General features: G+C 41.2%; 1 protein-coding gene and 1 non-coding gene across 5 annotated transcripts in view; one reads left to right on the top strand and one right to left on the bottom strand.

Annotated features, from left to right (window-relative positions):
* The window catches only part of sema5ba (sema domain, seven thrombospondin repeats (type 1 and type 1-like), transmembrane domain (TM) and short cytoplasmic domain, (semaphorin) 5Ba), a 395,686-nt gene that overhangs the window by 373,570 nt on the left and 1,371 nt on the right, over nucleotides 1–20,745 (bottom strand). The gene's annotated exons all lie outside the window — the stretch shown is intronic.
* LOC138762532 (U6 spliceosomal RNA) lies at nucleotides 17,628–17,733 on the top strand. Its single transcript, XR_011356940.1, has one exon. It is a non-coding gene; the product is annotated as a U6 spliceosomal RNA (small nuclear RNA).

Below are 20,745 nucleotides of genomic sequence, written 5' to 3'. Positions count from 1 at the left end.
ATCTTACAGTGCCAGCAACCCGGGTTCAAATCTGGCGCGGTTTGTAAAGAGTTTGTACATTCACCCTGCGTCTGCGTGGGTTTCCTCCGTGTGTTCCAGTTTCCTCCCACCCTTCCAAATGTTTGGCTTTTTTAGGTTAATTTTGGCAGCACGGGTTTAAATGGCCAGAATCAGTTTCTAACCTGTTGTAAATTTAAAAGAAAGAGGAATTGTCAGCCGTCTGGCCCAATTAACCCACTCCCACATTCGATAAGGTCATGGCTAATCTGGCTATCAACTCAGTTTCATTTACTTGCTTGTTCGCCACAATCTTTAATTCCTCAATTTGTCAAAAAATGTTCTTATTATTCAAAAAAATAAAGCATGCAAAATAATTTGAACAGAGCATAATGAAATGTCGATGTAGAAGGTCATTGTTGATGCAATTATGATAACCTGTTTAAACAGGGTATAGATGTGGTGAATGACAATGAAGCATTGAAGAGATGAGCTTAAATACCAGAGAGAGAAAAACAACAATTTGGCCTGAAGGATTTGTTTCTGGATTAAAAATGACAAACTTTCTTTACCTCAGCAGAGATCTCACATGATAGCATCTCCAATGCTAGACAACAAGTAGCAGGCATCTGTTCCATAACACAAAATTAGTCTTCTCAGGTACTCTCTTGGGATGGAGATTGAATTGCATCCACTCTAGTTCTGTGGGCTCTGAGGAGACTGATGAGGACAATGTGGTCATCACAGACTCTTCCACAGATGTGAGCAATGGGTCAAGCAGAGGAACAGAGGGCTTCATTGAAAAAGAGCTCAAGGCCCAGGCAGTTCCTTTCTCAGACGAGCATTGTAACTACAGAGGCCGTGGTCTGTAAGTTTTTTGGAAATGGCACATGGTAAAGACAAATTCTGCTGGTAGCAACAGTATGTAGAGTTAAACAAGAATAGCTGCTGATGCTGGGGTCAAGTACAATACACAAAAGAGTTGGAGAAACTCTAAGTAACGTAGTGGGTTTATTACTGGTAAGTAGAAAGAAAGTTGAGGTTTGTGGGTTAAAAACAAGGATGATAACTACTCCTCCACATTCTTGGTCAATAGCTAGCACTTTCAAACAGACTCTTTCTGACTTTTGCTTTCTAACCTTATGTATTCTTTCTTCTCTCTAGTAATTGTTCCACCACTCCATGACAACCATGACTGCTTTACTCCACCATCTTTTTCCTGAGATATTAGGACAAACCTATTTAGGACCTTACACGTGTAGTCCCTAAACATCCATTTTTAATTATATTTTTTGAATATTTTATTTGTTTTCCAACATTATATAAACAATACTTAAACTTAAAATACAGTGATTACATGGTATTTTAATGCCTCTCCCCTACTTCCTCCCCCTGTATTGAATATAATACAGTAAAAAAAGAAAAATCCAAGAAAATAAAGATTGCCAGGAGCACTTTTTTTTTTAAACATATTTATCCTAACCTTTGCATATATGGGCTCCATATATGCACAAAAAGTTGTAGGTAATTTTCTCCAAAGTAATACAGCTTCGTATCCACAAATGCCATCTTTCCATTCCTAGATACACATCTGATTTCCAGGTTACTGCAATACACTGCCTTGCCACAGCTAAAGCAATTTTAAGAAATTTAATTTGATGAGGTAATAGAGTTAATTTAGGTCTAGATCCTTCAATGTCCCCCAGTAAAATAAATCTGGATTTTGTGAAAAATCAATATCAGTAATTTGTCCCAAAAATTTCAAAGATCCTCCCAAAAAATTTGAACTTTAGAACCTGAAAAAATAGAGTATATAAAAAAAATGTCCCTGTTTCATCACCACATCCCATACATTGATCTGACAAATCAGATTTCATTTTATGCAGTTTTTATTTTAGGTGTTAAGTATAACTAATGTAGTAATTAAATGGAACTAAACTATATCCAACACTTATAATAAATAGTCATACAGTCATGCCAAAATTCTGTCCATCTTTCCTCAACTATCACAATATTCAGATCAACCTCCCATTTTGGTCTTGATTTATGAACTCCCTTTTTAATGGTGCCTACTTGTAGTAAGAGGTACATTACAGAAATTTTAGTCAGATTTCTTAGTTATAACCTTTTCTGATAAAGGCCTCCAGTTTAGTAATTGGTTGCACTTAATTTTTCCCATAAATATCCTCTCAACTGTAAAAAGCAAAGAAGTGAAATTCCACACTTATTTCTTAATATGACATCAACTGGCTTTGTTCAAGGCAATCCTTTACAGCTTTGATACCATTTTGAAACCAAATATGCAAAATTGATAATCTTTAGTAAATATAAGATTATTTTGAATCAAAGGGATGTCCTTAAACATCCTCTACATTTCTATGGAATATCACAGTACTGTTCAGGTCCTTCAGCCCACGATGTTGTACTGATCTCTGGAAACCTACTCCACAACAATCACATTTTTCTCTCCAACACACCCATGGCCTTCTATTGATCTTGCATCTATGTGCCCATTTTAAATGTTCCTATCCTGCTCCCTCTCCAGAACTTCTACATCCTTCCAGTAATGAGGCAACCAGAAGGCTATAGTTTAAGTGGGGTGAGATGATGAATAGACCCATTTCAAACAAAAGCAGCGGGCAGTCTCCCCATTTACTCAATGTTCTTTCCCCTTAACATCAGCGGTCCATCCTTCATACAAATCCACAAAGCTAGTTCTGCGCAATTGATAATTGGCCTGAAAGTAGATCTTGAGAATTCATGTTGAAGCAGTCATCCATTCAGCATTTGGTCCCACTAATGAGGAAGCTATCTTGAGTACACCAACTGCAATAGTTTAGATTGAGTGTCCATTCAGAAATTCAACCGCTTACATTTTAGCAAGGTATTCATTTCACCTTGCACCTTTTTCCATGTAAAATTCTCTCAAATGACATCACCATGACAGTAAAATGTAAAAGACATCTTCAGAGAGAATTTGAAGCCCACTGATCTGAGAAACACCACAAAACACCTATGGATTCTTGTTTACACACAAATTGGCAGTTATCTCAGAAACATTACCATCTCTCAGTTTCACTCCACTTCTTCCAAGTCCCTTGAACTCTTTTTTTTTGGAAACTTTATTTAAAGATTTTAATCACATGAATAAAACAAAGAAATTACATTTAAAGAAAAATAGAAATAAAGTACTTATTACAACACAGCATTAATAACCTAACTTAAGTCAGTCTAACCCCCCCCATATATATGGCCACTAAAAAAAAAACTATATATATTTAAAAAAAACACCCTTCACCCAAATAAAGAGTGAAGAATTAATAAAGTTAGTAATATTATATATAAAAAAAACACTCAAACAAAAAAAATAACAAGTAAAAATATTAATAAAAAAAGCTATCAAATCTAAAATATCACACATAAAACATATTTAAATCAAACTTAATTGCATGTACTTAACAAATGGAGTCCACTTCAGCTTATAAAAAGACATCTCATTTTGAATTGAAAAAGATATTTTTTCCATAATTAAACAAGACTTCATCTCTAAATACCACCTATCTAAGGTTAGTACAGTCCCTTGAACTCCTGAAATCACATCCACACCTCAATTGTGTTGCTCATGGAAGTCATGGCCTCTCCTTGCTTCATTGCCTTCGCACCTTTCCTAACCTCTGCTGCAAACAGGAGCCACATCTCACAGTTTGCTGCTTGTTTTGGGAGATTACCCAAATTCCATATTTTGGAAGGAAAAACCTCCTATGATCCCTCCAGTCCAAAGGAGCCACGAAGGGTGGATGTGGTTAGCAGGCTTCCCTGAACTGCATGCACTCAGACAGCACATGACAGTCGGGTGCAATGGAGGTCTCCATCAGGACAAGCGTGTCTAATTTCTGCCAAAGGAGCCCCAAGGTCCCAATCCTCAGAGAGCACATCTTCTCTGGCTAAAGTTTACCCAGAGGGTCAAAGGATGACAATTCTCCCATCTTCCGCCCATTCAGCAGCACCAAACCCCTGAAACTGGAAGTGCCACATTCCTATACGAGCTGGATACGGAACTCACAGACTTAAATAGATCTGACCCAAATCTGCAAAAGAAAACCCAAGAGTTTTGCTCTATGAATCACAATCAAAGGCCTCGCTTGGTGCATTTCGAGGTTACTTTTTGCCATGCAATAACACAGAAAATGCAATATTACATGAAATTTTCTGCCTGCCACAAGGCAGACAAAGAGTCACTATTAGTATTGCCTGGCACCCCTTTCAGTCAGAGAAAGGAAAGAGAGACCTTCAGAATCACTAATTGTCCATGGATTCACCTCGAGCATTCCTGCAACCTCTGCAGCCACACAGACCCCTGTTCAATCCTTTGGCAACCAGAGCTCTAAATCGAAATCTCCAATACGATCAGGAAACTTTCAGCACCCAAGGCCCTTCAGAAGCCCTTCTTACCCTTGGCACCCTCTTGAATCCCAGTTCCAATACCCCCTGGTTCCAGCAGCCTGCACAGATCCCCCGACCACAAGTCACCCCCAGCCTTTTCGAGTCCTTCATCCACTGAGCCCATCGCTGGTCCACCACTTTGGTCACCACCTTCTATAGTCTCTGGGGTTGCAGGATTTTATTTTAATGAAAAAAAACATTGGCTCTTTTTAACCAGCCATTTGGAGCTCATATGGAGCCATTGACATTTGGACATTTGGATACAGCAGCAGCGCTACCTTTACAGAAAACTGCCATTTTTCTCCCACAAATGCCTTTAAAACACAGCCTGTATAAAAGGTTTACATCAAACTCTGCTAATATATGGTCTGTGAAATAGCATTGGTGATAGATTGCAATTGCTGTAGTGATGTGAAATTCTCCACATTTATGAAGCAAGTTTTTATAAATTTATTATCATTTTGAGCATCACCACTTTTTGAAGTGCTGCATTTGGTTTTGCTTTGCAGATTTAGATCCCTGTGGAGCTGAGACTAGGATTTAAACTCATGAACCTGTGTAGGCACAATAGGATCATTCACAAAGAGCACTGCACAAAAAAAGGCTTGCATTTATTGCACTCATGATGTGCAATTCTGCAAAGACAGCTCTTTTTAAGACTGACAATTCTTAATGGAATTTTAGATTACATAGAACATGACAGCACAGTACAGGGTCTTCAGCCTTCAACGTTGTGCCGATCCATGTACATCAAATCCGTCCCTACCTCACACCCATAGCCTTCTATTTTCTTGCCACCAAGTCAAGTTTATTGCCATCCGATTGTACAAGTACAACCCAACGAAACAGCATTCTCCGGTCCTCAGTGCAAAACATGCAGACACATAGCAAGACATCATACACATACAGACAAAAACAATATAGATGCAAGACAAGTTCTCTCTCTATCTATCTAAAATTTATTTTGTACGAATGATAGTCTTGGAAGGTCAGTGTGAGCAGTTCCTTTGGTCATTCAGCAAGCTCACTGCCCAAGGGAAAAAGCTGTTCCACGTGCCTATCCAAGAGTCTTTTAAATGTCCCTATTGAACCAGCCTCAACCACCACCACCCCCAGCAAATCACGCAGATCCAGAATGGATTCCTGCAGAACGCCACTAATCACTGAAATCTGGGCAGAATACATTCCATCTTCTCCAACCCTGGGAACACCAATAGCCCTGAGAGTAAAGCCCTGCAAAAGGTGATGGACACATCTCAGGTCATCGCAGGCAGTATTCTATCATCGGTAACATCTACTGGGAGTGCTGCTGTTGAAGAAGCAGCACCAGCAATTATCAAGGATCCATTTCACTCAGCACATATGCCTTTCTCGCTGCTATCATCTGGAAAGAGGCATAGGTACTACAAGATTTGCACCGCCAGGTTCAGGAAAAGCTGCTATCCATCAAGTACGTAGAGCTCAAGTCCAAAAGATCGGTTATGTATCTTTATCTTTGTTAAACAATGTAACCGTTTTTACCCAATGAGTTTCCCCAGCATTGTGTTTTTATTTCTAAGGATGTTGCCTAGACTTTAGGAACTGAGTTATAGGGAAAGGTTAAACACGTTAGTACATTATTCCCTAGAGTTTCATCGACACGATTGGAAAGTTAGTCTCTTAAAGGGGGTGGGTCTCTTAATGGATGAGATTTAAAAGTGCTAGAAGTGCTCAGCAGGTCAGGCATCATTTGTGGAAAAAGTGTTGACCTTTCTTCACCCAGAGTCTGACTCAAAGATATACAACCATTTCAGTACAGAAACATTGTGTTTATCCCAGCCATCAGATGCTTGTCTATATCATTTTATTATTTAAATTGAGACATGCAGCTTGGTAACAGGTCCTTTCGACCCACAAGCCTGTGCCTCGTAAATACGCCAAATAATCTACAAGACCTGTACGTTGTTAGGGTGGGAGGAAACCTAAGCACCCAGAGGAAACCCATGCAGACACAGGTAGAAGATACAAACTACTTACAGAGAGCACTGGATTTTTACCCAGGTTGCTGGTGCTATAATGACATTGTGCCAATTCCAGCATTCAGCACAGCCTTCTATCAATGTTAAGCTAGACCCTCTTTGTGAGAGAGCATGCCTCCAGCACCTTGTTGACAGATTCCAGGTTCTAACCATTATATGCAGGAAAAAAAATCCTCAGATCCCCTCCCTTTCTTCCCAAATTCCCAAACCATTTCACCACCCCAACATCTTAACCAGCCCAGACCTAAACATCCTATTGCTGGAGGACAGACATCAGAAATAATTGATACTTGCACAATGAAGACCATGTAGAGTACTACATGGTCAATTTGCCTCATAGAATGAGACACCTATCTGAAAGTATAATTTATGACAAACTGATTTTCAGATCAACATTTTAATGTTAAGTCAATCAATCTAATCATCATCCTACCAATATTTGTGAGAATTCTACTTTGAAAGGCTCACCATCTCTAATCACAGCCAACAAATGCAATGGAAACCCAATTGGATAATATCACACAGGTCCCTTGCTAGAACAGAACTACATTTATACAAACTAATTCATACAGTGCAGTTTGCATTTCACCTACACACTAAAACCTCAATTTAACCTCATTGAACCACGGCAAATTCAAAATTGAAAAGGAAATTTTTAACGTACATTCGAAGAAGAGGAAAAACTAAAATGAAATATTAAGCCACACAAAATCCCAAGCAAGGCACACGTGTTAAGCAACATGCAGAGTTGCCCAAGTGTTCAAAACATTGATGTATTTAAATAAAGGAATCGAGAGAAGCAAAAATTCTGTCCTAGTGTGACGCATAGTTAGTGTCTTGAGAATCTGAAGAGGGAGCATTTTATTCTGTGGGCAGGGACACCACGTTAGAAACCACTCCTGTTCACAATGAATTGGGCATCAAGTTGGTCCACAGTCCATCCCACAGTTCCTTTCTTTGTGGAATTTTACATTCCTAGCCCTCTTCCCCAGCTGGATGGATAATAGAGAACATTATTGTTTTTCCCCTACTTGCTGGCAACAATGTCACTCAAAGGGCAGGCCACTCAGTGACAGTTCAAAAGGTGGATAACTACTGTATGAACCTCTGTAAATGCAAATGTCAAGACTGAAGGAAGAAAATCAACACCATCTTCCTTGGTCTCCAATTTGAGAAGCTGCAGAGAGACTTTGATCATCAGGAATTCCTTAGGTATTTTTAAACCAGAAATTGATAGGCTCTTGAGCAATAAGAGTGAAAGGTTACGAGAAGGCAGGAGAATCAGACACTATTCAAATGGCAGAGCAGTCTTGATGGTCCAAATGGTCTAATTCTGCTCCTACATCTTATCGTCAGACAGGCTTCCCCCACCCCCCATTCCCCAGACAAAAATAAATAAATAAATTCTTTCGCCAACGAGTGGAGCAGAAATTTAATCAAAGTACACCATCTAGTTGTCCTTCCAGTTTGCTGCTTGACGTGGCTGTTCATTACATCCATTTGTTTCAATTCACCAAAAGACACAAGAGTCAAAAAAAATAAATAATCAGAGAACGGAAATAAATCAGTGAAGAGCTGGACAAATAATGAGTGCGGCCAGATCAGGGTGCAAGTGCCTTCGTTCTCAAATTATTGGTTGGCAAGGTGCTGCCAATGTGTTGGTATCCTGCCAAGAAGCCCCTCAATCCCATGAGCTGCTTGCCCCAATGATACATCCCCTCCGCCCACTCCCCTTATCACTTTTATATTTCCTGTGCTCAATTCTGCCCTTGCAGTCCACATTCTCAAATTAATGGTTAAATTAAAACTCATTAACAGCCAATAGTTATATTGACAGCACACCATTCCCAATCCAGATCAACATTAACTGGGTGCCTTTTGGGATGACAGAGAGGTACAAAGAGGTAGACAAAGTTTTGAGTTAAGAGCAAAAACCCCACACCCATCATCCTTCTGCCATTAAATTTCAGTTTGTCCAGGGTCTCATTTTGTCATTCACGAATGAGGTGGTGCATTAATAAGAGTGGACACCAGTGGAGCTGCTGCTTTACAGCTCCAATGACCTGGGTTGACCTCTGAAGTGCAGGTTTTCCACGAGACGACGTTTCATGCCCTCAAAGGAGGTCCAGTTTCCTCTGGCTTCCCGGAAGTACGTTGGAAGGTTAATTGGCTCCTAATGTGTAGGTGAGTAGTGGAATGTGGTGGGGGGGATAAAATGGGATTAGTGTGTGTTTAAAAAAAAAAGGGATCCTTGATCAGTGTAGTCATTGAGAGCCAAAGGTCTGCTTTCTTTGCCACATGGAACTAAGCTTAATATTATATTTATCTGATTAAAGCCTTTCATCTTCATCACTTATTTCAGTGGCCATTTTAGTGGACATCCCACACCAGTCACACTATCTTCTCTCCCCCACCCACCACTTCTGTCAGGCAGAAGATACCAAGAACTTGAAAACACTAACCTAGATTCAAAGACAATTTCTTTCCTGCTGTTATCAGGCTCTTAAAATGGGTCCCCATTGGTAAAAGATTATCCCATTGAAATTGTGCCTCTCTCTGTACCCTGAACTCCAGAACTCCAATTGTTTTTTTTAAAAATACCTTGTCCTGTACTCTGACTGATTGTAACACTACACTCTGCACATTTATTGTTGCACTACCTGCTGTAATGTATGGGTGGACTGGCCTGGATGGCACACAAAACAGAAATTGTCACTGTATTGCAGAACACTCAACAATAAATAATCAAATTATTTCAAAAGGTACAAGAAAGCAACTGGTTTGTGCACAAAATTATGAGGGATGTAAATCAGATAAATCCAAGCAGGTTTTTTCTACTGAGGATGGAGTGAGACAAGAAATAGAGGACATGGTTTAAGAGTGAAAGGTGAAATATTTAAAGGGGAAGATTAGGGTGAACATCACTGAAAGGGTGGTGAGAGTACGGATGAGCTACCAGCAGGCTTTATTTCAGCATTTAAGAAAAATTAGGATAGGTACTTGCATGGGAGAGGTATGGTCTGGGTGCAGGTTGATGAGACGAGGTAGGAAATGGGACTGAGGAGACTAGGTTCAAAGTAGGAAAATGACATTGACCAATTCAAATCTTTATTATATCATCTTTTGAGGGAGAAATATTGACTGTGGTCAAAGGACTCACACCAGACTGCAGACTGCTGGAGACTGGCTGGAGCAGTAGCAGGTATGGGAACAGAGATGTGGGAAGGTGCTGGAGGTTTCCTGATCCTGTCAGAGGTGTGCATCTGGAGCTCAGGTTGCTGATGGTTTGGACTGAAGGCTGTGTGGCTACAGGCAAAGCCATGAACATTCAGTGACTCTGGCAGGTAAAAGTCTTACTTTTTCTCTGGCAGTAAGGGGCACTGGCAATTTCTGCTGGTAATGAATGTTCATCTACCTTATTGTAGTCTAAATGAAATTTCATGTCATATCACATTTAAAAAAAAAATAACCTTGAATACAACTCCAACTCCTCTTCTTCAAAATGGCGTCTCACCCTATTTTTACATCCATCTTAGGAGCAAATAGGGCCACACTTTTATATCTCAGTCATTCTCACTCATTCATAACTGTAATTGAATGTCAAGATTAATTGCCATGCTCGTGTCTCTGGGCTGGTATAAAACCACAACTATATCCAAGACACTGCCTACTTTCATTACAAATTAAAACTCATTTAGGTTCCATAACTGGATCCCAGATGCCAGACCTCAGGTTTCAGCATATATCACTTAGTTTTAAGGACTTTTAACACAGGTAGTGGAGTCACTGACTCATCTGGGTTCAATCATGACCTGTGATACTGTCTGCATGGAGTTTGCACATTCTGCCCGAAACATTTTAAAAGTAGAGTTGCAGTGCAGCAACAGGCCCTTCCAGCCCACACCGACCAAATAGAAACCTCATACATTTTTGAAGAGTGGAAGGAAACCAGAGCACCAGGAAAAAACCCACACAGACACTGGGAGAGCATACAAACTCCTCACAGACAGCATCAGATTCGGACCTGGGATGCTGGCACTGCAATGGTGTTGTGCTAACCAAGCTGCAAACCATGTAAGCAGAGTCTCCGCCTGCTCCAGTTTCTTCTCACACCCCAAAGACTTTTTTGGGGCAGCATGGTTGGTGTAGCAGTTAGTGCAACACCTTTACAGCACCAGCGATAGGACTGAAGATTGAATCTTGCTCTATAAGGAGCTTGTATGTTCTCCCCATGTGGGGTCCCCCCCGGGTGCTTCAGACTCCCCCTACTGTTCAAAACATACCGGGATGTAGCTGAAATTGGGCAATATGGACTCTTGGGCTGAAATGACCTGCTACTGTGCTGTATGTCTAAATCTATTTTTATTTATTTTTAAAATATAGTATTGGTTACATGACTCCTGCCAAATGCTCCTAGTGAGTAATGGAATATGGGGAGAGATGGTGGGAACATGGAGAGAATAAAATGGGTACTAATGGGATTGGTGTCAATGGGTCAGCACAGCGTCAGTGGACTGAAGGACCCATTCCAGTGTTGTACTTCACGGACTACTCTATATCAGGTGACAAAAGATGTACCGCATCTGTTTGGCAGTTAAGTACAAAATTACGTTCAAGTCATTGTTACATGTATCAAAACTGCAGTGATAAAGGTTGCTTTGTGAGCTTACATCTTATACAGTACATGGTATAAGAAAAACTTCAGAGTGCAAAAGTGCAGAGTGCTTCATTCAGGAGTTTGACAACAGCAGGAAGGAAACTGATTACCAAATATGTTTACAGGTCTCTATGAAGCAATATGTGAATAATTTCCCTCAGTCTCCCTGGAATGGGGATCAAAGGAGGAGTATAAAGTCCAGGCATTTCCCCTCTTCCAAATTATAAAGGGCAGTTTCTTTCACCCACATATGTGAGCCTCAACAGAATAGGTGAAGGGAATGCATTTGTTCTGATGAAAAGAAGCAGGGATAGACAACAAGGAGGTACAAGTTTAAAGTTAAACCTGGCCAAGTGAAAACTGATGTCAGGATGAATGACTGAGTTATTGAACACATCCAGAGATATGATTCTTTTATTGTCATGTAATTAAACAGATGCAATATTACACAAAATTGCAATTAGTCTGCTGTAAGGCAGAGATTTGCCATCACCAGAAATTTCCCAGCACCTCTTTGAAGCAAAAAGAGTCCATTCAGAGTTACAGTGTCCATAGAATCACTTCCAGCACCTCCCACAGTTGCACTGATTTCAGTTCAAACCATTGGCAACCCAAACTACAGATCCAAACCTCTGACACGATCAGAAAGCCTTCAGAGCCCTTGGCACCCTCTTGCATCTCAGTTTCAATACCTTTCCTGGTATCCCTTCAGCCAATCAATTATGGACCATCGACCCAGAGATACATTTTAATTCCACTAGGGTAGTCAAATTTGGACAATTAAACTAACCTGGAGTCAAAATAGTGATCAGATAGTCCGAGGTCATAGCTAAGCATACACGATTACATACGTCTTTCAGGAAGTGGTTCTCAAGCTCCCCCCCCCCCCCATCCCGACTCACATACCACCTTAAGCAATCTCTTACTAACCATAGAGCCCCTAAGGCATAGTAAGAGATTACTTGAGGTGATATGCAAGTGGAAAAAGGTTGAGAACTACTGCTTTAAGGGAAAGGAATCTGCCCGCCTTTATCCAGGCTACATTCAACTCGATAGTGTGCAAGTTCCATTTCTTAGTTAATGGGTAATGAAGGTATGGTGAATTTCTGCTGAGCTGTCAGTCTTCCCTTCGGTTAGCTTTGCCTTACTAACATTGGCTGTGCGTTATCTCTACCGGTAAAGACACTCCCCTTGGGTATAACTGTATGCACCCATTGTCTTTCATTATTGTACCATTAGTTTCTGTTAATAAAAGCCATCATTACTGTTTGACTACATAGTCTTTGACTACTTCATCAACTGGCACTTCAGAAGGATGAACAATAAATGCTGGTCTTGCCAACATCTTTGGAATGCCTACACTTCATACAAAAGACAGAAATCTGAAACTCCTTCCGAAGAGAGTTTTGGAGCGGATGGTCAATGGAGGTTTTGAAACAGAGATTAGATTTCTATCCAAGAAGAAAATTGAGACAGCAAGGATGGAGTTAAGATATGGAACAGCTGTGACCTGACCAGCTTATTCTTATTCCTTCAACTATGGATGCCTCCTGCTGGAGACTGTTCTTATCAATGTTAATCAAGAATATTCAACACTAATGGGAACAGTTGGAAAGCAAATTATTCCCAATATCCTCAAATTGAGATACTGAAGGGAGGAAGACAGAGAAAAAAAAAACTCCGCCATACATTAATGCCACTTTTCCTGTTACAACCAACACTCACAGTGTCACTTTTCATTGTAAAGGCAATCTTTTCTGATGACATTGAAGTCACTTTAAATCAGCAAAAATTCAGCAGGAGTATTTTTTCATACCACCCTTTTAATGTGGCAGACTAACTGAAGCAATTTGAGATGCACGATCAAACAAATCTGACAGTGAGCCACTTATATAAACTAATGAAGTTTTAGGCCGAGGAGGAGGTCACAGAGTATTGGATCCACACCAGACAACAACAGATTTACTATTTATTACACATTTCCCCACCTCTCCCCTCCACCCGCCGATAAAAACATTTTTGGCTACTAGCCCGGACAGTACGGTTAGCACAATGCTGTTACAGCTCCAGTAATCAGGACCGGAGTGCGATGCAATTCCCGTGCTGTCTGCAAGGAGTTTGTATGCTCTCCCTGTGTCTGCAGGCGGTTTCTGCCAGGTACTCCAGCTTTCTCTCATTGTTCAAAACATATGGCGGTGTAGATAAATTGGGTATAATTGGGCGGCATAGGGCTGTATATCAAGATTTTTTTAAATATACTCATTCGAGTTTAGAAGGATTTTGGGGGGGGGGTGGTGCTTCAAAGAGTGCAATCCTCTTGTGGAGGCACACAAAATTATGAAAGAAACAGATAAGACTGAAGCAGAGAGGTTGTTTTCGCTGGTAGGTGAGACTAGAACAAGAGCACGTGGCATCAAGGTTCAAGACAGATGAGGTACTGCTTCTCCCAAAGAGCAGCAAATCTGTACAATTCTCTGCCCAAGGAAGCAATAGAGGATGCGTCATTGTATGCATTTAAGACACAGATAGATTATTGAAGAATAAAGGGTTATGGGGAATAGGCCGGTAAGTGGAAGAGACCAGGACCAGATCAACCATTTCTTATTAAATGGCAGAGCAGGCTCAATGAGCCAGATAGTCAACTCTTGCTCAGGATTTCCAGTTTTATTTAAAAAAAACAGTGGGAATTTTGGCCACCGCCACCCTTCCCACTAGTGGAGGAGATCTTTTTTTTTCTCCCCTTTAATTCTCGTCCATTCTTGCCACTCAAATCTTTGGAATTTAAACTTTTTAAATTTAGACATGCATCACGCTAACAGGCCCTTTTGGACCACAAACCCGTGCCGCTCAATTACAGGCAAATGACAGGCAACCCCAGTATGTTTTTCTTTGAAGAGTGGGAGGAAACCGGAGCACACAGAGAAAACCAATGCAGACACAGAGAGAAAGTACAAACTCCTTACAGAGAGCACTGGATTCAAACCCTGGTCGCTGGTGCTGTAACAGTGTTCTGCTAACTGCTAAATGCTGGAAATCTGCTATCAAAATAGAAACAGCAAACTCAATACAACAGCAATGGAAAAGGATACAGAGTTCATGTGTGAGGTTGAAGACTCCTCATTGGAAACCCAGTTCTCATGAAGAGTACTCAAGCTTAAACATCAAGTCTATTTCTCTTTCCACAGACAAAACAAATGCTGGAGGAAGTCAGCAAGCTTATGTGCCAGCAACTTATTATGCTGCACACATCGTGGTTTGACACAACGCAGTTCACCTTCCACTTCAGCAAGAATATGATGGCACTTACCAAATCATCCAACACCATCCCACAAGCTTCATAATCCATCAGGAAGGAAAGGCTGATACTGCATCTGTTGACTATTTAAAACCAGCATTCATCAGGATCCAGCGGACTACAACACGCACTAAACCAGCGAAGGTGCCGATCAACCAATGCCATCATTTAAGTGCCAGACCAAATCAGGCTGGACTATCAACCCATCAAACTGATATGTGGCTGGACAAATCTAAACAGTCGCCACATCGCAGGACTTGAGAGGCTGGAGGGATGAGGCTGTCACAGCCGCATGCCCAAGCTGGTGACAATGCTCAAGTGTGCAAACAGCCAATAATGTCATAGTCACTTGTAGCAAAGGAGAAAATTGTGCAGTCCAGGGGCATGCTGGGACTTTTAATACGGTTGAAAACAGAATGGTTGTTTGCTGAATCAAATGACGTGAATCCTCCACTTGCACAATACGAATTTAGCAGTTCCTACAAGATAGATAACCAACATTTCTGGCCCAAGCCCTTCTTCAAGGTACAAGTAAAAAGCAGACATGCACCTGAATTTCCACAGGTGCTGCTGGTTTTGCTGAGTGTTTCAAGCATTTTCTGTTCCACGTCGATGCAATCATAAAGGAGACTCGCCAGTGGCTATACTTTATGGAGTTTGAGGAGATTTAGAAGACTCTCAAAAACTTCTAAAGGTGTACAGTGGAGAGCATTCTGGCTGGTTACATCACTGTCTAGTATGGAGGTACCAATGCTCAGGACAGGAAAAGACTCCAGAGACTTGTTATCTCGGCCTGCAATATCAAAGACATCAGACCACTGCATCGAGGAAATCGACAGAAAGCAGACTCTATCCTCAAGAACCCCCACCATCCAGGCCATGCCCTCTTCACTCTGCTACCATCGGTAAAAAGGTGCAAGAGGCACAAGGACAGCTTTTCCCCCACTGCCATCAGATTCCTGAAAAATCAATTAACCAAAGACACTGCCTTACTTTGACATTTTCTTGCACTTTTTAAATTTATTTGGTCAGGTGATTTATATAAATGTTTGCACTGTGATGCTGCCGCAAAACAACAAATTTTGTGACATGCTCATAACAATAAATTCTGATTCAGATTCTGCTTTTTGAAATACATCAAACTTTAATCTTTGCCTCCTGATTACTCACCTTTCTCCCAAGAGAAATCTTCCTGCTTGACCTGCAACACCCTCTCATTTTAATGCAGCTTAGTTAAAACCTCCTCTCACTCGCTTTTGCTGCAAAGAAAATGACACACACATCCCCATAACTGACAAAAATCACTGTTGATCGTCTTGGTGCTAGAAAGGTTAGGATACATGAAGACATGCGACGAAAAACTTATTTATTGGAGGAGAGGAAGGGTTAAGGAAGCAAATTCCAAAGCTTTGGACCTTGCCAGCGGAATGCACAGCCTACCAGCTGTGAGAGATTAAATCAGAAGGTGTTATGACTGATTGACACGGCAATGGAAGTGACACTCCGATCTTGAAAGGCAGCTTTCTGTTTATCAGTCTGTCAGCAATCAGTTTGCCCAGAATGTACCAGGCATGCCCATACAACCGGGCTTTAAAACATGCAACTAATTACTGATGGCACCGCTCAGCAAGCACCATCTCCCCTCCCCCAAGAGTGCTTTGCTATTCTGGCTCCTTTCCACTAATCCAGCTGCTGTTCACAATGATTTAACAATACAGATAGTGGCCATAAGTTAAACAAGAAAGTCTGCAGAGATTGCAGTTGTAGTTTAATACACAGAAGTGCTGGAGAAGCTCAGCAAGTCATGCAGTGTTCATAGGAAGCAAAGATATATAACCAACTTTTTAAGCCCGATCCTGTCATCAAGGTACAAGCAAAAAGCAGGCGGACACCTGAATAAAAGGGTTGGGGGGGGGGGGGGAGAAAGAGAGAGAAGGGGCAGGAGCACAGGCGGTTATGGGTGAGAGGGCAGAAAAAGAAAGAAGTGATGTGGGGCAGGTGAGATAGCTCTCTAATTTGAGAGGGAAGGAGGTGGAAGAGACATAGTAGGATGCACACACACACACTCACACAGAGGGCTATGTTAATGCCATCAGGTTGGAGAGTGCCCAGACAGAATATTAGGTGTTGTTCCTCCAATTTGCAGGTGGCCTCATTTTGGCAGTGGTCAGTAGGGGAAGGGTGTACGGAATTGAAATAGTTGGACACTAGGGGGTCCTGGGTATTGCAGCGGACAGAGCTAAGGTGCTCAACAAAGCTCTCGCCCAATGAAGCTGCTCAAAATTTGGCAGCTTTGAATGATGTCGGCTGCCACAAAGTTTACAAATTAGAAGAAAAAATAAAACAGCACAGCTTTAAAGAAATAGAAGAAAGTTTTGTGGTGTACAATGAGATGTGCAAGCTGTAACATTACTATACAAGAAAAATAAGAGTCCTTGTGGTATAATAAAAATGTAATCATATCATTGTTAGAACGAAAATAAAACTAGGTCATTTGAGACATGGTCCAATAGTAGACAGCTCTCTTTAAAGAAAGATTAAGTTTTGGTTGTAAAATGTTAATTATTTTTGTCTCTGCACTTTCATCAATACAAATATGTGACTGTGATTTAGTGGAAACTTTCAACAGTACATCCGAATGGAAAAGTTTAATAAGTGCACAAGCAAAATCAATTAAGCTTCCAGCATTAATGCTCTCCACTACTGTTGCTACTTCTTCAAAAGAAATGTTAACTCAAGTGATTTGAAAGCCAAAGCTGAAAAATCTGTGTTCCCCATTCTTTCCCTTAAGAAGGCAAGATTTTCTTTCATACATTTCTATGCAATTCAACAAGACTATGGATAAAAGGGAGACTTTGGGTAATTGAGGGCTGTGGAGAACTGGCAAGGAACAGGAATTGAGATCCAGGGCAGATCTGTCATGATTAGAGGAATAGGTTTGAGGGAGTGGGTGAAGGGTGCACTACCTCACTCCTGCTCTCATTTTCTTGTGTTCTTATATTTGTAGAACACCTTACTTGAGCCTGTAATGCAGCAGCCAAATTACAAAAGATCCCACAATGCTTATAAAGCTCAGGCTGTCATGCAAACCAACCTCCCCTCCATTGACTATATACCTCCTGCTGTCTCAGGGCAGCTAACTCATTAAAGAACCCATTCCCACTCGCTTTTCTTCCCCCCCCCCACCAACCATCACACACAAGATATATGTACTTGAGTGCTCGCTTCGGCAGCACATATACTAAAATTGGAACGACACAGAGAAGATTAGCATGGCCCCTGTGCAAGGATGAACGCAAATTCGTGAAGCATTCCATATTTTTAAAAAAAATTTAAAGATATATGTGCTTGAGAACACAAGCATGCAGATTCAAGGACATTTTTTATCCTACTGGAATCATACACCTCATTGGCAAAAGATGATGCCCTTTAAACTGTACTTTTCTCTATACCCTGCACTTATTTTATTATGGCACTATCTGCTTAACTTCAGTGTGGGTCATCTGGCCTGGATAGCACACAAAAGCAAAGTTTAAAAAAAATAACTCTCAATACATATGGCAATAAACATCAATAAATCTGGCATTCCTAAAATGTTGGTGAGGAATTAATTTTGATCAACAGCCTTTTTCAAAGAGGTAAGGCCATGCTTTCCCTTCTGTGAAATAGCAGCAGCCAGGAGATACTTTATGACATCACAAAAAGCAGCCCTTCAGACACCACATTGTATTAGCCATCATTCCCATCTATTCGAATCAGACTTTCCTGAACCAATTCCATACCCCTCTGTGCTCTGCTCATTCAACCCCTGTCCACCTGAAAGAGCAGATGGGGCATCATTCAAATTCCTCCTCTAAAGTTGTACCTTAGACAATGTGGGGCTCCCTCAGCAGTGCACGACAAGAGCCAGACCAAATTTGTGTAATTCCACAAATTGCAGTTTTGAATCTACTACAGTCTTGCTTGGAGATGAAAGTGTTACCCAATGATCTACAGCTATAATAGGAGAATGAAATGCAGAGGAAAAGAGATACCAGGCTGATTTGAATCTTCGACTTCACAGCTCAGGTCTGCACTGAAGGCAGGAGATAGGTATTTTTACTCTGATGTTTGATAGACTGGAGTTATTTATGATGGTCTGTGCTTGACACTTTGAAGCAATTCAGGTGAAAATCTATGATAAATGTGTGTATGAGGATATAACTCAAAATGCAAGTGAGACACTTAGAAATTCAGTTCAATTCATAATGAGGTCAACTCCAGATGATATATCTCTGGAGAACACCATTGATTCTCTTACTTGCACAAAACGAGTTTCAACATAACTAAACAAAAGTCAGAATGTGAAGGTCAGAACAAGATCTAGCTTGATAATTATAATTTATAACCAGTCAGAAACACCAACAACACAAATGTACCCAGACGAATGATGGTGTCATTAAATGATTCAATTAAGTAGTCTCCAGAATCCATATTTATTTTCTGAATTTTTTTTTTTTGCCGGTTGCTTGAGGCTGCCAGTTGCTTGAATTCCAGATACCAGTTGCTTTACTGTACTGACCAATTCATTGCAATTGCAATTAAAAGGAGAAACATGCTCAAATTGTTGACACAAGACATTTTTCCCACCCCCCACAAAATCCAGATCCCCAAGAGCAATTCTTTTTTTTTGTTGTCATTGTGGATATTGTGACAAATCAAAGAACATGGGAAAGACAAGCCCACACAGCCAACATAACTGGAAGCCAAAAAAAAAACCTTCCGAGGCTGGAAAAGCAGAGCAATAGACAAAATGCTGAAAGAACTCATCAATATCCATGGAAAACGATAGACTATCAATGATTCAAGCTGAAAATCCTTTATCAGATGACACAGTCGCCCTCATCTCCTTCAATTGCATTGTAGGAGACATTCTACTTTTCTGTGAGATCACTGTATCCCTTGATTACCTCCAAAGCATCAGCCTTGTATAGATCATGGACTTTCCATCTTGAAGAATTACAAACACAAGAATAGGAGCAGGAGTCAGCCATCTGGCCCTTCAAGGCAGTCCCACCATTCAATGAGATCACTCAATTCCCGTTCTATGTCAAAATCGATCCTAGCTGATCTTAAATATATTTACTGATGATACTTACTCCTCTGCTTCAGTAGGCAATTAATTCCACAGATTCACCTCTCTGGGAAAAGCAGTTCCTCCTCATCTCTGCCTTAAATCTACTACCCTGGATCTGAAGGCTCTGTCCCCTAGTTCTAGTCTCCCACATCAATGGGAACAACATTTTAATTCATAATTTTATGTTTCTAGAAGATCCCCTCTCATTCTAAATGCCAACAAGTGCAGTCCCAGATGACTCACTCTCTCATCATCCCCTCATCTCTGGAATCAACCTGATGAACCTCCTTTGCACAGGGCATCCTTCCTCAAGCAAGGAGACCAGTATTCCAGATGCTGCCTCACCAGTACTCTAGACAGTTGCAGCCCAAGTGATGGTCAGCCCAAGATCTCCAACAATGATCGGCGATCACAGAAAGAGACCATTCAGCATATTGCCCCAATGTCTACTGTTTGAGAGATTCCATCCCCTTCATTTCCCTCTTGCATCGGCTTCAGCAACTCCCAAATATTTTCACAAATTCCTTATGAATCAGTTAGATGATGACGGTATTGAGGATTCCCTGTCGTCTGAACTGGATCTTTGAGACCATCGCCAATGCGTTCAATGTTTCGTGTGAAGTGCACTGGCTTCCTCAGGTCTCCGCCGAGGTGTTCGCCTGTGTTCGGTTACCTGGAATCCACAGACTCCAGGCACAGACAGCGGGAGCTCGGGTTCAAACTGATACTTTATGTTCTAATTCCCCGCAAGCGTCCAATGCACGACGGGGCTTCGGAATTCGGCAACGAAAGCTACGGACCCTCAATGCAAGCTGGCGAGTTGTGCTAAGAGTCACCTTGGTGCGCCGGGGGGGGGGTGGGGGGGGCTTTCTCGACGTGCAAAAGAACCCGAAAACAAAATCACCGAAGGGTCAGGAGAACCTCCAGATCGAGGATGCACCGAGATGGTTAACGTTCCCGTGAGTCGAACAAATGGGACCACATCATCGTGGTTGCATTTCTTCAGCAGAACCGAACTCCTGCAGTTTGCGGCATGCGGATTCCGAGAAAAGAGGACGCGAACAACGAGCCGTGGGGGGAAACAAGGCAGAAGCAAAAGGAATTGATCTATCCCACCACCCCTACACAAGCAGACATCTACCACTCAACGGAAGAATGACAAGGATGCATTGTTAGCTCCACGTTGACCCCTATCAATTATGACTTGTGCAATACTTAT

This window comes from Narcine bancroftii, chromosome 4 (assembly GCF_036971445.1).
Source record: "Narcine bancroftii isolate sNarBan1 chromosome 4, sNarBan1.hap1, whole genome shotgun sequence".
In the NCBI taxonomy this organism is placed as follows: domain Eukaryota; kingdom Metazoa; phylum Chordata; class Chondrichthyes; order Torpediniformes; family Narcinidae; genus Narcine; species Narcine bancroftii.
This window is presented reverse-complemented; position numbering and strand designations above follow the sequence as displayed.